Source organism: Polypterus senegalus, chromosome 2 (assembly GCF_016835505.1).
Source record: "Polypterus senegalus isolate Bchr_013 chromosome 2, ASM1683550v1, whole genome shotgun sequence".
In the NCBI taxonomy this organism is placed as follows: domain Eukaryota; kingdom Metazoa; phylum Chordata; class Cladistia; order Polypteriformes; family Polypteridae; genus Polypterus; species Polypterus senegalus.
Genome location: NC_053155.1, coordinates 47,166,795 through 47,186,727, shown reverse-complemented (window position 1 = coordinate 47,186,727; position 19,933 = coordinate 47,166,795).

The window sequence follows — 19,933 nt, the reverse complement described above, 5'->3', positions numbered from 1 at the left end:
CCAATAAAGTATGCGTTTGAGAACTTAATGCTGGGCCCCTTTAACTTTTTTTTTTTAGTGAAACTTTTGATTATCGTACTTCTGCAGTTCTGGTTACCATATAATATGTAATCATTTTAAAGCCTCTAAAGAGAGCATTAAAGCACATATTTAAGTTGATTGAAAATACAGGAAAAACTACACTATGCCACTTCCTGTTTCAGTACAATGTAGCAGAAGTCTCAGCTCTTACTGTTCTCGTAATGTTCAGTCTTTTTTCAAATTTTCAACAATTTTTAAATCTGAATTCTTATAAAAAGCAAAACGTGGATTAGGATGTGTTTATAATTTTTTTCATATCTTACACAGCTTTCATTTTTATGAAGGCTATGAGCAATAAACAGTAGGCAGTTTGCAGATGTCCTAATTGTCAGTGTGTGTTGCTGAATTTATTTTATAATCTTTACTAATAATGTACATGTATTGCTTTATTGTCATGCAAAATTGGCTTTTAAGGGGTGAGATCACAGCAGATTTCTTCAGAGTCATCTACCCAGTCAAAAATGCCTGACTGGCACTACTATTTATGAAATCATTTATCCATCTCTACAATATTTTGCCAGCATTAGCCCCTGATTTCAGGCTTATAGCCCCTGATGTTCGAGAGCCCTCCTTCCCACCTGTTCCCTGTTTTCTTATATTTACTGTTTTTATAATGACTACCAGCAGTGTGATATATCCAAGGTGGACAAGAGGGTCCTCAGCAGCATGGAAAATGCAAGTGGAATCAACTTCCCCTACCGCATTCGTCAAGAAGCTGAGGCTAAACCCCTATAAGTTTAGAAGCTAGCGATGCCCCTCTATTTTGCTGCAGTGTAGTTCGATTTTCTTTTTGTTAATTCCTTTTGTGCCTTTTTCAGGGGTTAAGGTTAAAATACTTTGGATTTTCCCTTTAAATGTTTTGAATAATCAATTACTTAATAAATTGACCTAATAAATTTTGTCTGTGTGGTCCATATTCAGCATATGAAGCTTTGACATCTTTAAAATCTGATACACACTGCTTACTTTTTGTCTGGCCTTCCTGTACTGGATATTTTATGTACAGGTGAGTGCTAATATTCATCCGTAAATATCACATTTCTTAAATACACAGATAATAAAATCCAGCCACACTGCAAGGTGGCATTGAAACAGAAACATTTGATTTATAATTGGTGTGACACTCTTCTCTAGGTGTTTATAAAGAAAATGAGAGAGACAGAGACAGTAATAGAAGTTACAAAGAAAAAGACACTTACTGTATTTAAATAAATTAACAATTAATTATTTGCAAATATTAAGAATTATTTAAGAATCCATGTTGTTTGTTTAGTGTGATTTTTTGACTGTACATTGACTACTGTTAAGAAATATTAATAGAGACTGTTTTCTTTTATTTAAACTGAATATTGTCAATAAGGGCTAATGTATATTACTGGAAGAGCATTCTCAAGATAACACTAAGCACATGATGAAAACAGCAAATAGAGTGTTTGGGGTCAATTAAATATCTGGGGGACATCTATACAGTATGTACATGTGCTTATGAAACCCTTGATGTTCCTACTCGTCTGCTGGATTATAAATTCCTTTTCAAAATGCTGACAAATCGACACAATCTGACAATGCTAATAGAAACAAATTAAGAACATTTATATCTTTAGCAATTAGTCTTTTTCATAAAATTTGTCACTAACACATCGATGGGTAAACTACGTTTTGTGAGTTAGCCAGCAATGAGTCGTGTTTATTCTACCTTTCTCTCCTTTAACTTCCAATAATCAATTTTTGTAAAATGTGCTGATTGAAAAGCACTGCACACCGAAAGCATCTAAACTGGAAAAAGGCAATAAAAATTTTTACAATTATCAATGGAAGTTTGTCAGCCTTCTAATTCCAGTATGGTAACATTTTCAGCTAACCTGATATTCATCTTAAATGTCAGCGTGCTTTGTTACAACAGATTTAAGTATATTGTAATATAGAACTTCTTCTTTAGGCTGCTCTCGTTAGGGGTTGCCACAGTGGATCATCAGTCCGCATATCAATTTGGCTAAATTTAACACCGGATGCCCTTCCTGACGTAACCCTCACCATTTATCTGGGCTTGGGACTGGCACGAAGAAACACACTGGTAAAGTTAAATTAGTATAATCTTGCAAAATAATTATGTTTACCCAGCAATCATTTACCTTCGTTTTGTTTTCAAATGTTTCTCGTGTTTGTTGTATATAACTTGTTAAATTCCTTCCACAAGGACTTACAGTATTTACATTTATGAATTAAATTGTTAGAAAAAAAAAATAATTTAATCACATGGCAGTTAAGTTAAGCTATGTATGATGCATCATTGCAGGTGCCATTACTTAGTGATTTTCTATTGAGAAGGGAAATACTGTTCTGTTTTCCCTCCGCACAGATTCTCACACATGAACTCAGAGATGAGCACTTGCCCTTTCAAAAGTCGATTCCATTGTCACTATGACCCCAATCTTGTTCCCACTAAAAAGACACAACATCAGTATTAAGGCAATATATACTTTATGTACTCATCAGATCAGAAATCTAAAAGACAAATTAATGCTGCCATGAAAAATGAAAATGTAATTCTTCATGTCCTTGGATCAGTTTTCTTCTCTGTATTTCACTAGTGGGAATGCTGTTGAAAGTCAAACAGGGACATTTTTGTTTTCTGATTAGAAATTGAGCATACTATACTACACAGACACTACAGAAGCTTGTTTCACAAATCTGCCATTGTTTAAGATAACAGAAAGAGATTTTACTCATCGACAAAGTCCCTCTGAAGAAAAAACAATGAAGTGTGAAAATGGTTAATTAGCGTTCCTTAACACTAGAATTACCAGCGCCTACGAAAAAACTCGTAGATCCATCCCACCTTAAATCGCTTTGCACCTCTCTGTCGGTGTCTTTTGTCCTGTAAATGTGTCGATAAGCAGCAAGCAGCCTGCTATCACATCCCCCCACCCTGCACAGTTTTCTCAGCTCAAGTCTGTTTACCTGCGTATCACTTGCTTAGAGTTGTATAGTGTGAGAAGTCAAGCAAAATGACACCTTTTATAAATACTATATCGTTATTTGGAACACTTGCATTTCATGTGTGTTCCGTGTCTACAATGATCTATGTAAACACCGTTAAAACAGACACGTTTTTCATGTTTTAGTAATAACTGACAAAATGTAGACATGAAGTGTATAATGTGTGAAGCCTGAAGTCCAAATATCAAAGAAACACTTTCACAAAAGGTACAAATATAACAGAACAAGTGTGTTTTTAATCAAAAATATAACTGCAGAAAAAGAACCCGCGTTAGGGTGTGACATTGACACACATTTGCTACGACTGCTTTGGTGGTGAAATGGTATCAACTGTTGGCTGGTAATCAAAACTTCAAGGGTTCGATCCCGAACGAGTCCGTTTTGAGAAGTGAGCTGCTCGTATTCTAACTATTTTAGATTAAAAACATACATTTGATTCCAGTCTGTAACAGTCAGTGTAATTTATGATACTTGTAAAGGTTAGCTTTGTTTTTTTTATTCAATTTTATTCTCTCAGTCGCGTTCACGATCCCACCCCCCTCTCGCATTTGACACTGCTGTTTTCACATAAAGATGCGCTATAACAGAGGTGAACTCAGATCATGACGACTGTTCTACATCGGAGCAAGAATGCACTTTTGCCATCGCTGTACTTTGTATATATACATGGGAAGCTCTGCACTCTACTTGTGACTTTATGCTGTAGGAAATAAGTAAATAAATAAAGGTAAATAGGTAAATACCATTCGATCTGGCTCTTACATTACAAAGTACAGTGACGGCAGCTTCCACCTGCAGCTATAGACTCTTCAGTATGCAAGTGACTCTACATGCTAGTGTTTAGATCTGGACAGTGTATGCGCCCCCAAACAAAGTCTAACTGCATTCTCGTACCATTGCTTGTGTACTAAAGTGTCAGTAGGCATTTTCGTGGCATTACATGTATTTTTTAAGTATGCCCTCTGCACTCTACTTGTGACTTTATGCTGTAGGAAGTAAGTAAATAGCTCAAGGTAAATAACATTCGATCTGGCTCTTACATACAAAGGACGTTGTATGTAAGGACGCCGCATGTGCCCAAAACATTAAAATTTATATGTTATTTACATAAGAGCCAGATAGAATAGTTCACAAAAACAACGCATACAACATAATTTTCCTAGACTTTTAAAAAGCCTTTGATGCAGTCCCACACAAAAGATTAATTGTGAAACTAGAAGCTATAGGCATCAGAGGTACAGAACTGGATATCTAGTTGGTTAACTGGAAGGAGACGAAGAGTACAGCTAAGAGGAGAATGTTCCATGTGGAGTAAGGTCATCAGTGGAGTCTCTCAGGGGTCTATTTTTATACTATTACTATTTCTGATGTACAGTGTATTAATGATCTTGATTCTGGTAGAAATATTAAACTTGTGAAATTCACAGAACACATTAAAATTGGAGGGATGGCAGACACTGAGGAACCAGTGAAGAGAATTCAAAACGACCTGGACAACCTTCAAGACTGGAAGAACACCTTGAAAATGTAGTTTAATGTAGGAAAGTGCAAAATGCTACATGTGAGCAAAAGGAACATCAATTATAAATACAAGATGGGAGACACTGTCATACAGGAAGCAACCTCTGAAAAGGATTTAGGTGTTTATGTTGTCACAACATTTTCATTGACTAAGCAATACATAGAAGCAATTAAAAAGGCAAAAAGGAACATTATGCTCAAACTATATAATGCACTCGTAGGACAGCATCTGGAGTATTGAATGCAGTTTTGGTTATCATGATACAAGAAAGACAGAGAAGCACTTGAAGGAGTGCATAGGAGAGCAACCAAGTGTATCCCAGGGTTTAAAGATGTGTCCCACTGTGAAATACTCAGAGAATTAAACCTGTTTAGTCTTGAGCAGAGATAACTGTGTGGAGATGTAATTAAGATATTTAAAATCCTCAAAAGCATCGATAAAGTAGATCCAGATACTCAAAGACATGAATGGAAATTAAGGGGAAGTGCATTTAAAAAAGAAGCCAGGAAGCAGTTCTTTGCTCAAAGAATTGTGGGACTCTGGACCAAACTACCAAGACATGTAGTTTAAGCAGAAATATTGACCATCTTTAAGAAGAATCTGGATGAGATATTGGAACAACTTAGCTGTTAGCTAAACAATTGGGCTTGATGGACTGAAGGGTCTCTGTTTTATTGAATTTCTTATGTTATTTTATTTTGTTATATCTTTTTCTAAAGCAGCTCCAAAAGTTGCAGCTTCAAATACTGTAAATGAAATCATTAGCCTTGACTAAACTGATATTTTACAGTTTAACTCTTAAGGTAACTGAACAAGCACAGCTTCTTACATTCTGTGTAAAGTCCTTTATATAATATGTAATGCTTTTAGCCAATGAAAGATGGAATACCTTAAGCTTTATTGTTTCCATCCACTTCCTCATTTTTCAAAATCCAAATCAAGAATAAACCTTTAAGTCATCTGAAGCAGAAGGCTTGACAGCTTTTAAAAAGTACTAGGCTGACCCGCCTTTTAAGGCGACCGACCGACCGGCAATTCAATATGTAGATCAATTTGATATTTTATACAAACTCATTAATTTGGTTATATTGCATTTGAGCGGTATTACTTTAATACTCGTAGTTTCTGTTATTTTTGTGATGAAATTTAAACTTTTTTTCTATATTGAGGTCGCCCTTTTGAACCCCCCTGATATTTACTACGTGATGAGGCATTTGTACTCCATCAACATTAATTATTTCCAGAGACATTATTTTGTCTATTTTTCCAGCGCATCGCACACAAAAGGAAGGGAACGATGGGAGCACCAGAATTCTGCTCACATCATGTCGCTTCGTACCGCAAGCTGCAAGTAGTAAGTCTGTGATAAGCGGAATACCACTACGCTTTCCACTCATGGGACAGACGGACAATCCTGACCGCTTTTATATAGTAAGAAAGAAGAAGAAGATATTGCACAGTCTGAAGTAGAAAATCATCTTTTACCTGGAAAAACAAAACTACAAATCCCATCGTGCATTGCAAAATGGACAGGGCGTGTGTGAAACTCCGTGCCTGCATAGCACTAACGGGACGGAAGGACAATCCCGACTGCTTTTTATATAGAAGGATATGAATGAGATGCTAGGGTATAGAGTTTGGTGGACTGAGTGGTCTCTTGTTTGTGAAATGTGTTATATTTTTATGCTTTAATGCTAAAATGTTAGGAACTATAACCTGAAATAGACTTTGGGAGAAGAATAAAAAACTAAAATTTATGCTAAACTTTTTAATGGTAAAACAGATTAAATTATCAGATGCTTAAAATATTAGTTAAATTTAAAATTCACTATAGTTGGATTTAGACTTGGCTTAGAGATTACCAGGTGAACAGCTCAGAAAATGTTATACTTTTGGGTAAGGCAAAAAACGCATAACACTTTATAAAACAAACACAAAATTACAATAGAATAGCATTTTCAAATAACTTTGCTGTAAGTAAACAGAAGAATGCAATTTTTCCAGATATAGGCATGACTTCGAGAACAGAGGATAAACACCTTGTGGACAGGGCCTTCAGGTGTATAGCGCCCAGACATTGGAATAACCTCCTGAAATTAATTAGGAGGTTTTTCACTTAGCCTAAGGAAGGCTTTTAACTTGAACTAACATTCTGTCTCTTTTTTCAGTGTACTTCTCTCTCTAGATGCTCAGGGTAATTTGTGTGCATGTGTGTTTTATGACAAGCTAGGCATCCCCCACGGCTCCACCTGCATAATAGTGAAACAGGACTGTGAGGGAGGCCCTGCCCAACTCCCCACTCATTGACTGTCTACTTCTACTGCTAACCCCTTACGTAATGCTACTGGTTTGATAGGACATAATGGCTTAACAGAGTCTTCCGTTAAAGTGCACATAATTAATAATCTAATAACAAATCTTAACGCACGTAAAAAATCTAGGCAGTGCGGCAAAAACACCAATAATTTAATTGAAATTACTACTTCAGATCAACACTGCATTAAGACTATAAAACGGATTGTAGATTACATAAAAAGTACACACAGAGCGGCGTTAACAAAAATAACTTAATTTTTGTTCCGATTACCGATAACACGCATAAAATTCAGCTCTGCCCTTCAGAAACATTAAATATGGCACTATTAAATGTTAGAGCTTTAACTAACAAGACATTTTTTATAAACGATCTTATTAGTGATAGAAACATTGATTTTATTGCGCTAAATGAAACATGGCTTAATTCCAATGGGGCGGCAGTTTTAATCGAATCTGCGCCTCCGGATTACAGTTTTACTCGTGCCGACCGCCAGGGGAAAGGGGGGCGGTTTGGCAAACATTTACTCGAGCCGATTAAAATGTAAAGATGTTAGTTTTGGTAAATTTAAGTCCTTTGAGTATCTCGCCGTTGTTATTCATGGAGATTCTCACGTTCTCGTATTATCCGTGTATAGACCTCCTAAATATAACGCGTCTTTCCTTGAGGAATTCTCTGACTTAATGTCAATTTTAGTTACAAACTATGATGCACTCTTAATAGTCGGCGACTTTAACTTTCATGTCGACAATCAGTGTGACCAAAAGGTAAAGGAATTCATGAACCTCCTGGACTCTTTTGATTTGAGGCAGCTCGTAAATCAGCCTACACATAAAGCAGGTCATACGTTAGACTTAGTGATTACTAAAGGACTTAAAGTTGATATAAAGCAGGTCACTGATATCGGTCTATCAGACCATTTCCTTCTACTATTTAATATAGAAATAAAGATAGAAAACGCTCATGAGAAGCATTTTGTTAAAAAACGCTTCTTTGACTCATCAGCAGCTTTAAAGCTTACAACTATTCTAAGCAATCAGTCCGTTTATAATGCCAGCTATAATAGCGAGGATAATGTAAATAGTAAAGTGGAAAACTTTAATTCTAAAGTAAGAACTGCTGTTGACATAGTTGCACCTGAAAAGACAGTTAAAAAATCTTCTAGTATTGTTATTCCATGGAAGACCCAAAGAGTGTCTGATTTAAAAAGAACATGTCGTAGAGCTGAGCGTAAATGGAGGAAAACTAAACTAACTATCCACTATGAAATATTAAAAGTTAAAATAACAGAATACAATAACACTGTCCGTCTTGAGAGGCGCTGCTATTTCTCTAATATTATAAATAACAATGCTAGTAATCCCAGAGTCTTATTTTCAACAATTGACCGTCTGTTAAACCCAGGGAACACAAAGGAATGCCCCCAGAATACTTCCAGTGAAACCTGTGAGAACATTGCTGTATTTTTCACTCAAAAATTAATGATATTAGAGATAACATAGTATATCTCCCCAACACTGCAGAACCTCCAAAGCCCGGTACTCCGTTATAAACAAATTAAATGCTTTCACCAGGATAGATTTACCTGAATTACATAGTATAATCTCTCAACTGAAACCTCCACCTCGTCCTTGACCCAATACCAACCAGGTTTTTCAAAGAAATATCAGGCGTCTAATTGACAATATTCTGGACATAGTAAATTGTCATTAGATAGGGGGTCTTTCCAGACTGTCTTAAGACTGCTGTAGTTAAACCCCTTCTTAAGAAACATAATCTTGACCCCTCTGCCTTTGAAAATTTTAGACCCATTTCTAACCTGCCCTTCTTAAGTAAAATTTAGAGAAGGCAGTCATTATGCAGTTAAATGACCACCTAAATAAACATGCTATTCTTGATACTTTTCAGTCAGGCTTCAGAACAAATCACAGTACAGAAACTGCACTTGTTAAAGTAGTAAATGACTTGGGTAAATGCAGACAGAGGCCATTTATCTGTTCTCATCCTCTTAGATCTGAGTGCTGCATTTGACACCATTGATCATAATATTCTTAGAAATCGCCTTAGTCAATGGGTGGGCCTCTCTGGCAGTGTCTTAAATTGGTTTGAATCCTACCTGGCAGGGAGAAAATTCTTTGTGAGTTGTGGTAATCAAATCTCAAAGACACATGATATCCGATATGGTGTTCCACAAGGCTCTATCCTGGGTCCGCTGTTATTCTCAATCTATATGCTTCCGTTAGGTCAGATTATCTCAGGTTACAATGTGAGCTACCACAGCTATGCTGATGACACACAGCTGTACTTATCTATAGCACCTGATGACTCCGACTCTTTCGATACACTAACACAATGTCTTACTGGTATTTCTGAATGGATGAATAGTAATTTTCTCAAACTAAATAAAGAGAAACTGAAATTTTGGTAATTGGCAATAATGGATTCAGCGAGGTTATCAGAAATAAACTTAATGCACTAGGATTAAAAGTTAAGACGGAAGTAAAAAATTTAGGGGTAACCGTTGACTGTAATCTGAATTTTAAATCGCATATTCATCAGACCACTAGGACAGCATGTTTTCATTTAAGAAACATAGCTAAAGTTAGACCTCTTATATCATTGAAAGATGCTGAGAAATTAATTCACGCTTTTGTTTTCAGTAGACTAGATTACTGTAACGCACTCCTCTCAGGACTACCCAAAAAGACATAAATCATTTGCAACGAGTGCAGAATGCAGCTGCTAGAATCCTAACTGGGAAAAGAAAATCCGAACACATTTCTCCAGTTTTGATGTCACTACACTGGTTGCCTGTGTCATTCAGGATTGACTTTAAAATACTGCTTATGGTTTATAAAGCCTTAAATAATCTCGCTCCATCTTATATATCGGAATGCCTGACACGTTATATTCCAAATCGTAACCTTAGATCTTCAAATGAGTGTCTCCTTATAATTCCAAAAGCTAAACTTAAAAGAAGTGGTGAGGCGGCCTTCTGCTGTTATGCACCTAAAATCTGGAATAGCCTGCCAATAGGAATTCGCCAGGCAAATACAGTAGAGCACTTTAAAACACTGCTGAAAACACATTACTTTAACATGGCCTTTTATAACTTCACTTTAACTTAATCCTGATACTCTGTATGTTCAATTCTTCATAATAACTATTCATGGTGGCTCTAAAATCCGTACTGACCCCTACTCTCTCTTCTGTTTCTTTTTCCGGTTTCTTTGTGGTGGCGGCCTGCGCCACCACCACCTACTCAAAGCATCATGATGCTCCAACATTGATGGACTGAAAGCCAGAAGTCTACGTGACCATCATCATCAGGTCCTTCCATGAAAATATGATGATTTATGTTAGGTAGAATGCCCAGAGGGGACTGGGCGGTCTCTTGGTCTGGAACCCTTACAGATTTTATTTTTTTCTCCAGCCTTTGGAGTTTTTTTTTTTTCTGTCCACCCTGGCCATCGGACCTTACTCTTATTCTATGTTAATTAATGTTGACTTATGTTTATCTTTTATTGTGTCTTCTATTTCTCTATTCATTTTGTAAAGCACTTTGAGCTACATTTTTTTTGTATGAATATGTGCTATATAAATAAATGTTGATTGATTGATTGATTGACATCATGCATCCCCCTTCCCTTGGCCTGCAGTCTCGGATTAGCACGAATATATCGCTCCTGAAAGTGAACTATGATTCTTAGCATGAAGAGAGAAGTCACAAAAATGTTCAAGCAAATTATAAAAAAAAACCTCATCTAAATCCATTAAGTAGTTCTCTCATTCACTAGCTAAGCGCAGGTAAGAAAAGCCTCGAGGCTACTGTGTGAGTGAGGAGGGCCCCGCCCTTGCCCCCCCTCCCCTTGCCCGCTGCATCTCTCTTGGATTCTCACAAATAAATCGGTACCTCAAGCAAACTTTGATACTTAGTGCGATAAGAAAAGTTGCAGAATCAGCTGGAATGTTCAAGCAAATTATAGTTCTCTCGTTAAAAGTGGACAGACATACAGACAGATGTTGGATTTCATATTTATAGAGATTATATTATTTATCTGCGGTGGGTTGGCACCCTGCCCAGGATTGGTTCCTGCCTTGTGCCCTGTGTTGGCTAGGATTGGCTCCAGCAGACCCCCGTGACCCTATATTCGGATTCAGCGGGTTAGGAAATGGATGGATGGATGGATATTATTTATTCATGAATTTCTGATAGTATTGAATTTTGTATTTTACTCTAGTTTATTTTTTCTTTTATTCTGTTCTATCCAATGTCACATATACCCTGCTGTTTATGCACCTTGAGCTTGGGAAATGTGCTATATAAATAATTTGTATTATTATTATTATTATTATTATTATTATTATTATTATTATTATTATTATCTGACGATGTCCCCGAGGGGAAATCCACTTTCTCCAGCAGATATATAGAACATTAAGTTATATAGTACAACAGTAAAATATAGTGTATTCATAAATGTAAGACTCAGAACTGAACACACAATATACCCAATGCACATGTAATGTGCATTGTCCATAAAGAAATGCAGTCTGTATACCAAAGTGTCTGTTTCAACCAACTGATGTGAAGACTGGCACAACAGCAGAAGTTATTAAGCCATCTGATGGCTGTGGGAAAAAAGGATCTTCAGTAGTGTTTTCTAATAACACCATGGTGGAACAAGCCTATGACTAAATGTGCTCCAGGATAATTCATGATGAGAAGGCTATGCAGAAATAGTCATGAAGGTGTCTAATTTTGACACTATCCTGTATTCTGCCACTGTGTCTAGTAAGTCCATGATCAGTTCTGTAATACTGCTGGTCTTCCTGATAAGTTTATTCAGGTACCTAACATCCCCTGAGCTGGTGTTACTCCACCAAGAGAATACACATTGCCTATAAAAAGAACTCATTCCTTTGGATGTTTTCACATTTTACATGGCCTAGCACAAATCAGACGTTTAAGAATCTCGTAGTTCATGGCCAGGCTCTCCCAGTGAGAGAATGAGACACTCAGACATTTTTTCTTAAAGTATAAAATCTGTAGATCCTGTTGTTTTTAGCTCAAGTGCCTTCTTTCAGGAATGAAGAAAATGTACACTTTGAAATACAGACTATGTTCATTGATTGAAGAAGAAAAATTAATATTTATAATAAAAAATACCATTAACTCAACGGTCATTCTTCAATGGTAAAAGAAGACGTAAAAACACTCCTTCCATGTAACTAGATCAAGATGTGAAGCATCATCTCGCTTTCTCCAAGACTGGTTCCAAACCATCCATCCATCCATTTTCTAACCCGCAAACCTCCCTCTCTATATAACCGGGGCCCATTCATAATGTCTTTACGTCTGCTTTTCCATACATTACCATACCTAATCTCTCTTGCTATCTCATTGCTTTCCCATTTGCCAGATCATGCATTTATGATCTGTCCTTCACTTCCACATCGATCAAGGATAAATTTGTGCCCTCCTCTCCTCCCTGCTCTCTCTCTCTGATACTCATCAGTTTAGAAATACACCTGTGAGGATGAATTCAAAAGCAACAGCACTCTGTTAAGGGACTATTCACCCCTTGTCCATTTTTAGCCACACATCCTCCACCAACTTTAATCCACCCAGCACTGTGTACACTCAACGAGAAAAAGACAAGCACCCTCAGATGCCTTAATCCAATTATGCAGCTTCTCTCTCTCAGCATGGCACACTCACAGCGGCATGCAATGCCATAATCCGCTTAACACAGTCTCTCCTGAGCACACCGGCATGTAAGACCCTCACTCTGCCCCCTCTAGCAGATTCCAATTATTTTTCTCAGCTTGGGCAGCCTATTGCTTTCTTTTGTTGACATTCCTCTCCCTGGTGCCCATTTCCTATGCCAGGATTAAAACAGCCCTAGAAAGCTGACACATTTGTCTGTGCTGCTTACCCTCATTAGGTATATGCAGCTGGACCCAAACTGTTTACAAAAATGGATTCGAGTAAATGTATTTCTCTGCAGGACCAGGGGTTGGCGTTGTATTCTAACACTCTCTCTTCTTTCCCACTGCAGACCATCTGAAGAAGGACACATCACTTCTGTTTCCAGTCTCCATGACCCCACATATCACAGAAATCATTCTGCCTCTGGTCACATTAATTTCTGTTTTGGGCTCACGTCTGTAAACATATATTGTTGTTAGTTACATCAAGCATATGGGCTAGCTACCCCACACCTTTTTCTGTATTCCTCTGTTTGTTTTACACTTGTGACCCCTTCAGAATTATCATAGGTCTCTTGGTGGCCTCGCTCACTAGTCTTCTTCTTCTTGCACAATCACTTTTTGTGTTTTTTTCAATGACTAGAATGTTTTATTGTCTTCATTCCCTGACTTGTGTGTTCTTTTTGTCTTCACTGTGTAGGTTAGGCCAACATACTGAATCACCAAAAGATGGACCTTCCAGCTTCTAAAACCAATTGGCTGCACCAGTGATGGTGGAAGTGTGTCACATTGAACATTTATGCAATCAAATGTTTTCTGCTTTAAATTTTAATTAATTTAGGCCATGTTACACATATCTACTCTCACTTTGACATTAGTGTCTTTTCTGTTGGTCAGTGTGAAAAAAGCCTAATTAAATCCCTTCTGATTCAATGTTACAAAACAATAAAATTTCCAAGGACTAAATAGGCACTACAGATTACAAAAGTACACTAGAAGTTATTAACTGATAAAAAAACATTATTGTTCAATATGATTGTTTGTCCTCATTAGCATAACTTACCCATCAGCAGTTCATTATCCCCTAAACATGAGTTCCAATGTTCAGAATGCTTATGCACTCTTTTCTGCAAGTGTGGGATACAAGTGTAACTCTGTTACATTGTAAATGCACAATAGATAACAGAAGAAAAAAGGACTGAGGCCTTTTCTTCTTGAGTCTTATAGACAGTTGTTTGCAGTGATTTTTCATTCTGAGCTCTAATAAACAGATTTTGAAAGCAGACACTCCATACTGTTAAGACTGGACTACTAGAGTCAGAGACTTAAATAAACTGCAGGGTGGCACGACAAGATCTATGTGCACAGTAAGGTTATCTTAAAAATGCAGCAGACCCCCAATTCTTTGTTGAAATAAGTCTGCTAAGCAGAAATAGAAAGATGAAAACAGGATGTAAACCAAGTCATGGATAGCGCTTCATTTCATCAGAGTTGGTGCAAGTCAGAATTGAGCAGTTTATTATTTCCTTGGCTTTGCTTGCATTTTTGGGTAAATGAGAAATACAAAAAGAAATCTATGGTATTTGAAGTGTAAACAAATCTTTCAGTCTCACTCTCAACTGCACATATTATTTCCAATTCTTAGAACTTACTTTGCAATATTATCGCTTTCTGTTTAATTGGAAAGAACAGCAATGCTATGATCTCATATGAAAAGCCTTATAAATGAAGTGCAATGCACAAAACAGAATATAAAATACACAGAATTACTCCCCATCAAGGGACTGATATCAGCTCTTATGCTGTATGTAAATAATGTGTGGTTTAATTATTTATATTGTTACCTTGTATCGCTGAATCTTTCCAAGCTTGTTAAGCTTGAAATTAGTGAATAATGATATATAAAAAATAAACTGAATGTTGACCTATTTATTTTTGTTCACCTAAATGTAATTCAGTACTACCACAAAAAATCATCATTTCGGGAGTGAAAAGGAGGTATTGTGCTTAGCATTGATGTCTTACAGGTCCAGTGTCCAGGGTTCAAATCTTGACCTAGTCACTGTGTGAATTTTGCACACTGTCTGCATCTGGTCTTCTCCAGGTATTGGATTTTAGTCTTACATCTGTAATACTTGCATGACAGGCTGATGGTCAACTTTAAATTGCCTTTGTATAAGTGAGAGTACTCTGTGCTGGACTGTTGTTCCATTGCTGTGCCCTATCGCTGCACAGACAGACACCTCCCCAACACAAATTGGTTTGGTAAATGAGGAAATGCATTATTACCTAACACAATTTTTTTGCTGAACCAATACTTTATACAAAGAGTATACCATCTTTGTATAATGTGGTTAGATTTAAATAACTGGGTATGGAAAATTGAGACATAAGGAATAAGAAGAGATAATAAATAGCACAGATATGTGTAAATTAAAAATGCCCAGGGATACTACAAACTCCTATCCTCAACTATATAAAAGCAAGTTTCAAAGTAGCAAGAAGTCCTGCTTTACAAATGAAGTGTAGTCTTCCTCCACCAAGCAGAAGCAGCAATTAAAAATAGGAAAGTCAATTGTCAGCTAAACATCCTGTAGAAATGGGAAGACCACAGTTAAATGAGCACCTTAAAATGTGCCAGACATGTCAAAACAAATGTGGTGCTGCTTTTGAAAAGGGCTTAAATCTAAGTCTATATCAATCAAATGCAAATGCACTGTGGCAGTTCCTAACTGGCTGACAAACAGTATAGTGAAGCCTTTGTAATAGATTTTGGGATTATAGATTTTATAGTAGCAGATTTTAAAAGAAAATAAAAGATGTTAAAGATTGTTCTGTAATTTCTAAATTATTAACTTTAATTATATACTAATGTGTTGTAGAATGCTCAAGAGGAGGACACCCTGTTGCATTTGGCCGTCAGAAGTGTGACTTGGCCTTTTTTAACTCACCACTGACATCTTGGAGGTCAATGTTCTTCAGACATACTCTCAACTAGGGCTTCTTTTCTTCTCTCCTTCTCTCTCTTCCCCTTTAAAGGAGATAATGTTAATGGACTTCATATTGTCTCAATCTGTATATATAATTGTGTGTTTAACCTTAATTTTTGTTTTTGCAGCATGCAGGTCCTAAGGGCATACAGTAAGGGCACCTCCCCCAGCATCGACCACTTGGGGTGTCTTTGGAATGGCAAAACTGTGAGAGATCCCAGGGTAGACATAAGACCAATGGAAGAGATTGTATTGAATTCAAACACAGTGGGAATTTTCACAAATACTATTTGTGTTGTTTTAACTGATTTCATTTGGGTCATTGATATTTCCGGTTGATGTTTGGAGAGAAATCCATTGCAACTGTTAATTTACTGTAATTAGCAATTATGTGACTATAAAAAACATGTATTCATATATAGTACAACCACAAAAATGGCATTTCTGGCATTTTATACTCAGTTGAGGTAAAAAGTCAATGTAATGTCACAACTCCACTAACTATAGTAACTTTCTTTTCTCCAAATTATTCCACTGGCTCCTATCACATGAAAAGGCTTTTGCATTAAAATTCTTAGTAGCAAAACTCATATTTACCATCTGTTCCAAAGCATGTGAGGCAGCATATGTCTCAGATGGCCTGGAAGCATATGGGAATTAGCCATAGATATACACTCATGCAAATGCTGCATTGCACACTGTTTCCATTGGCAGTGATGTGTGCCGGCCATATTGGAGCAGTCAGGATCAGCTTGACTCAGATATCTGTATTTAGACATGTTGAGTTTTTATATTAAAATCAGTTGTATCTTTCTAATTTTCACAAAGTGTGTTTTTGTTGACCTATAAATGTAAAATGCTCTCAATTGAAAGATGTGTTCCCCTTATTAAGTGCTTGCATAATTTTGGTGCATGGTGGTACGCATGTGCATGTACATTTTTTTTTTTTTTTGTAATAAAAGGAGATTGCATGACCTGTGCATTTTTACCCTGGTCAAGAAGTATCAGAGATTGTTGTTAGTCTTCCGACGTCAATATATTACCCAAGCGTACACTGCTAATAGTTTTCTTGCCATCGCAAGGACATTTAATCTACTTGTCAACATTCTTTGTTATAATTGTTAGTACAGTACCAGCATACAGTATCAGCATATGGATATCTACATTTTCCAATTTACTTGGCATATTGTGTAAAACTTACAGCTACAAGTAACAGTGATACTAAGAGCTACAATAAATAAACAAGTAAATATCTAATATGTTTTCTCTAAAGGAACCTAAATATAATAATGTAACACCTCTTTAGCGTACAGAGCAGGGAAAATCTAACACATAGTACACTTAATAATAATAATAATAATAATAATAATATATCAAGTTGCTGCATAAATAAATAAAGGGTGCTTGAAATACTATTATGATTCTCCAATGTACAAAATAATTTTAATTCTGTTTTGCAAAAATACAGTTTTGTTCTGAATTTAAGCAATTTTCATTTATGTATTTATTCTATGTGTCAATATAAAGAGAGGCAGAGAAAGGTGAAATATTGGGTCACCAAAGGTGAACTCTGTATAATTGGCAAGTGATTTAAAAAGATAACATCTTTACAGACAAAAGTCAAAAAGCAGACTGTTAAATTCTGGTGGTGATTGCCTTTATGAGTACTCCCAGCAGGAACAGGCGACCTCAATGTCTCCAGAATCAGAAGTGACATCAGCAGTCCTCATGCCATCAATCCCCTGGTGTGCTGGTGGAAGCAAGAGACGGGTGGCGAGTGAGAGAACAAACTCTCGAGTCAGGATGGAATTACAGTATAATAAGCCATGAGGTTGCTTCCCATCCACATGTGTGTGACTCCTGACATCCTGCTAGTGTTTTATTACTATTATTAGTATTTCCTTCGAAGTTTGGCTGATACTAATGGTGAGTTCACCATTCATGCTATAATTTGATGTGTGCTAGTTTGTTATGCTTTGCTAATTGTTCATTTAGTACAGATAACAAAGACAAAAAATTTCATTTCATGTCAAATTCCTTAAAACAGTGTCAGATAACTAGAACACAGCCTGTACACACTCTATGCCCAATAAATGTTTAAATACAAATGTGGTATGAGGGACGTTCAAAAGGTTTCCACACTTTTATATTTTTCTTGGAAACGGTGAAGGCGGGAGGAAAAGTAATTGGTCATGTCTGAGAGTGTCATGTGACTGAGAAAAATTGCAGCATAAAGGAAGGTGACTATGTACAAAAGTGATGCAATTTGTTTTTGAAATTCTTAATAGAGTTAAAAAAAAAGTGTGGAAACTTTTTGAACATCCCTAGTATACAGTTGACCCCCAAACGTTGCGGAGGTTACGTTCCTAGAGCACCCACAAATTGTGAAAAACCACAAATTTTGAATGTGGTCAACAAAATGCCTGTAAATGCATATTTTTATAGTTTAATCCCCCAAAACACTTTAATTTCATTTCAAACTCAGCTTAATACATTACTCTAAAAAAAAGAATGTAAAGGTAAACCCATATACTGTACAGTACTGTACTAATAAATCTCCCGCAGTGCTAGAATGTAAAATACCAAATTTACCCCTATATGTTCTGTAATTCATGCAAGCACATTTTCTTTGGTATGTGCTGTCATTTTCTTTGGTATAATTAGGGTAAATAACGTACTAATATAATTGAATTCAATAACAATACAGTAAATTGTATGGGTACTCACCAATAATGAATGATATTGATTGAAGATGATGATTATGATGATGAATTAGCTTTGCAGTACGAAGAAGGTATGTAATAAAGATAATGACTTCACAGCAAAGCAGAGGATTTTCAGCTCCTCAGGTAGCGCCTCTTCTTCAGGTGCTTCAGGAGGAGTCGTATCTTCTGACGGGTCTTCTTCTGGTGGGGTTTTGTGCTGGCTTTTCATGATAGGTTTGAGGAACATTGTGATGGGAAGTTGCTGTCGTTGTTTCTTCATGGTGGCGAGCAGGGTTTTATATATCTGAATGGCAGCATTGATGCCAATATTCCCTTTGAGGGCCCGAACCAAATAAGAATCTCATGCTTAGATTAGAAATTAGAAGTTCATCTAGGGGATACAGGCAACTAAAAACAGGGAAACCATTCCTGTCTAGCTTGGATAGGAGAGGGAAGGCATACGTTGTGTGGCGCATCATCTCATCATCATATATATCTTTGGGAGAACGCTTAAGGCAAATACAGTAGACTTCTTAGAAAAGCTCTGACAATAATAATAATAATACATTTTATTTATTTGTAAGTGCCTTTCTAAACACTCAAGGACACTGAACAATAGACAAAACACCATTTATAAACAAAAGTAAAATACAGAAGTTAAAATCAGACAGAGCAATTGTAATCAAGAGAAAAAGCAGTCTTAAACAAATGAGTTTTAAGTTTAGATTTGAAAAGTGAAAATGATTCAATATTTCTAAGCTCAGATGGTAGTGAGTTCCAAAGCTGGGGAGCAGAGCAACTGAACCCTCTGCTCCTCATAGTGGTAAGACGGATGAAGAGGATAGTCAAGTGGATGGAGGAAGAGGATCTAAGGGTATGGGAGGAAATGGCAACATGGAGGAGGTCAGACAGATATGGAGGGGCAAGGTTGTGGATAGCCTTAAAAGTTAGTAGGAGAATTTTGAATTGAATTCAGAACTGAACTGGAAGCCAATGAAGCTGGTGCAAAACAGGAGTGATATGGTGAATAGAGGGGGTAATGATGCGGGCAGCTGAATTCTAGACCAGTTAAAGCTTATAAAGAGATTTGCGTGAAAGACCAAAGAAAAGGGAATTGCAATAATCCAGACGAGAAGTGACAAGGCTGTGAACAAGGATAGCAGTGGTATGGGGAGTGAGGGAGGGGCGAATATGATTAATGTTACGCAGGTGGAAATATGCAGACCGGGAGATGTTATTGATGTGGGACTTAAAGGATAAAGTACTATCAAGGATGACACCCAGACTCTTAACCTATGGGGAGGGCGAGAGAGAGGAATTATCAATAACAAATGAAAATGATCAGCTTTGGATAATGTTGATTTTGTACCAATGAGGAGAACCTCAGTTTTGTCACTATTTAATTTAAGAAAGTTTGAAGAAAACCAGGATTTGATTTCTGCTATGCAATCAGTAAGTAAGGAGGGTGGAAAGGAAGCAGTAGGTTTGCTAGTGAGATAGAGCTGGGTGTCATCAGCATAACAGTGGAAGCTAATGTTATATTTACAAAAGATATTACCAAGAGGAAGGAGATAAATAATGAAAAGGAGGGGCCCCAGGACAGAGCTCT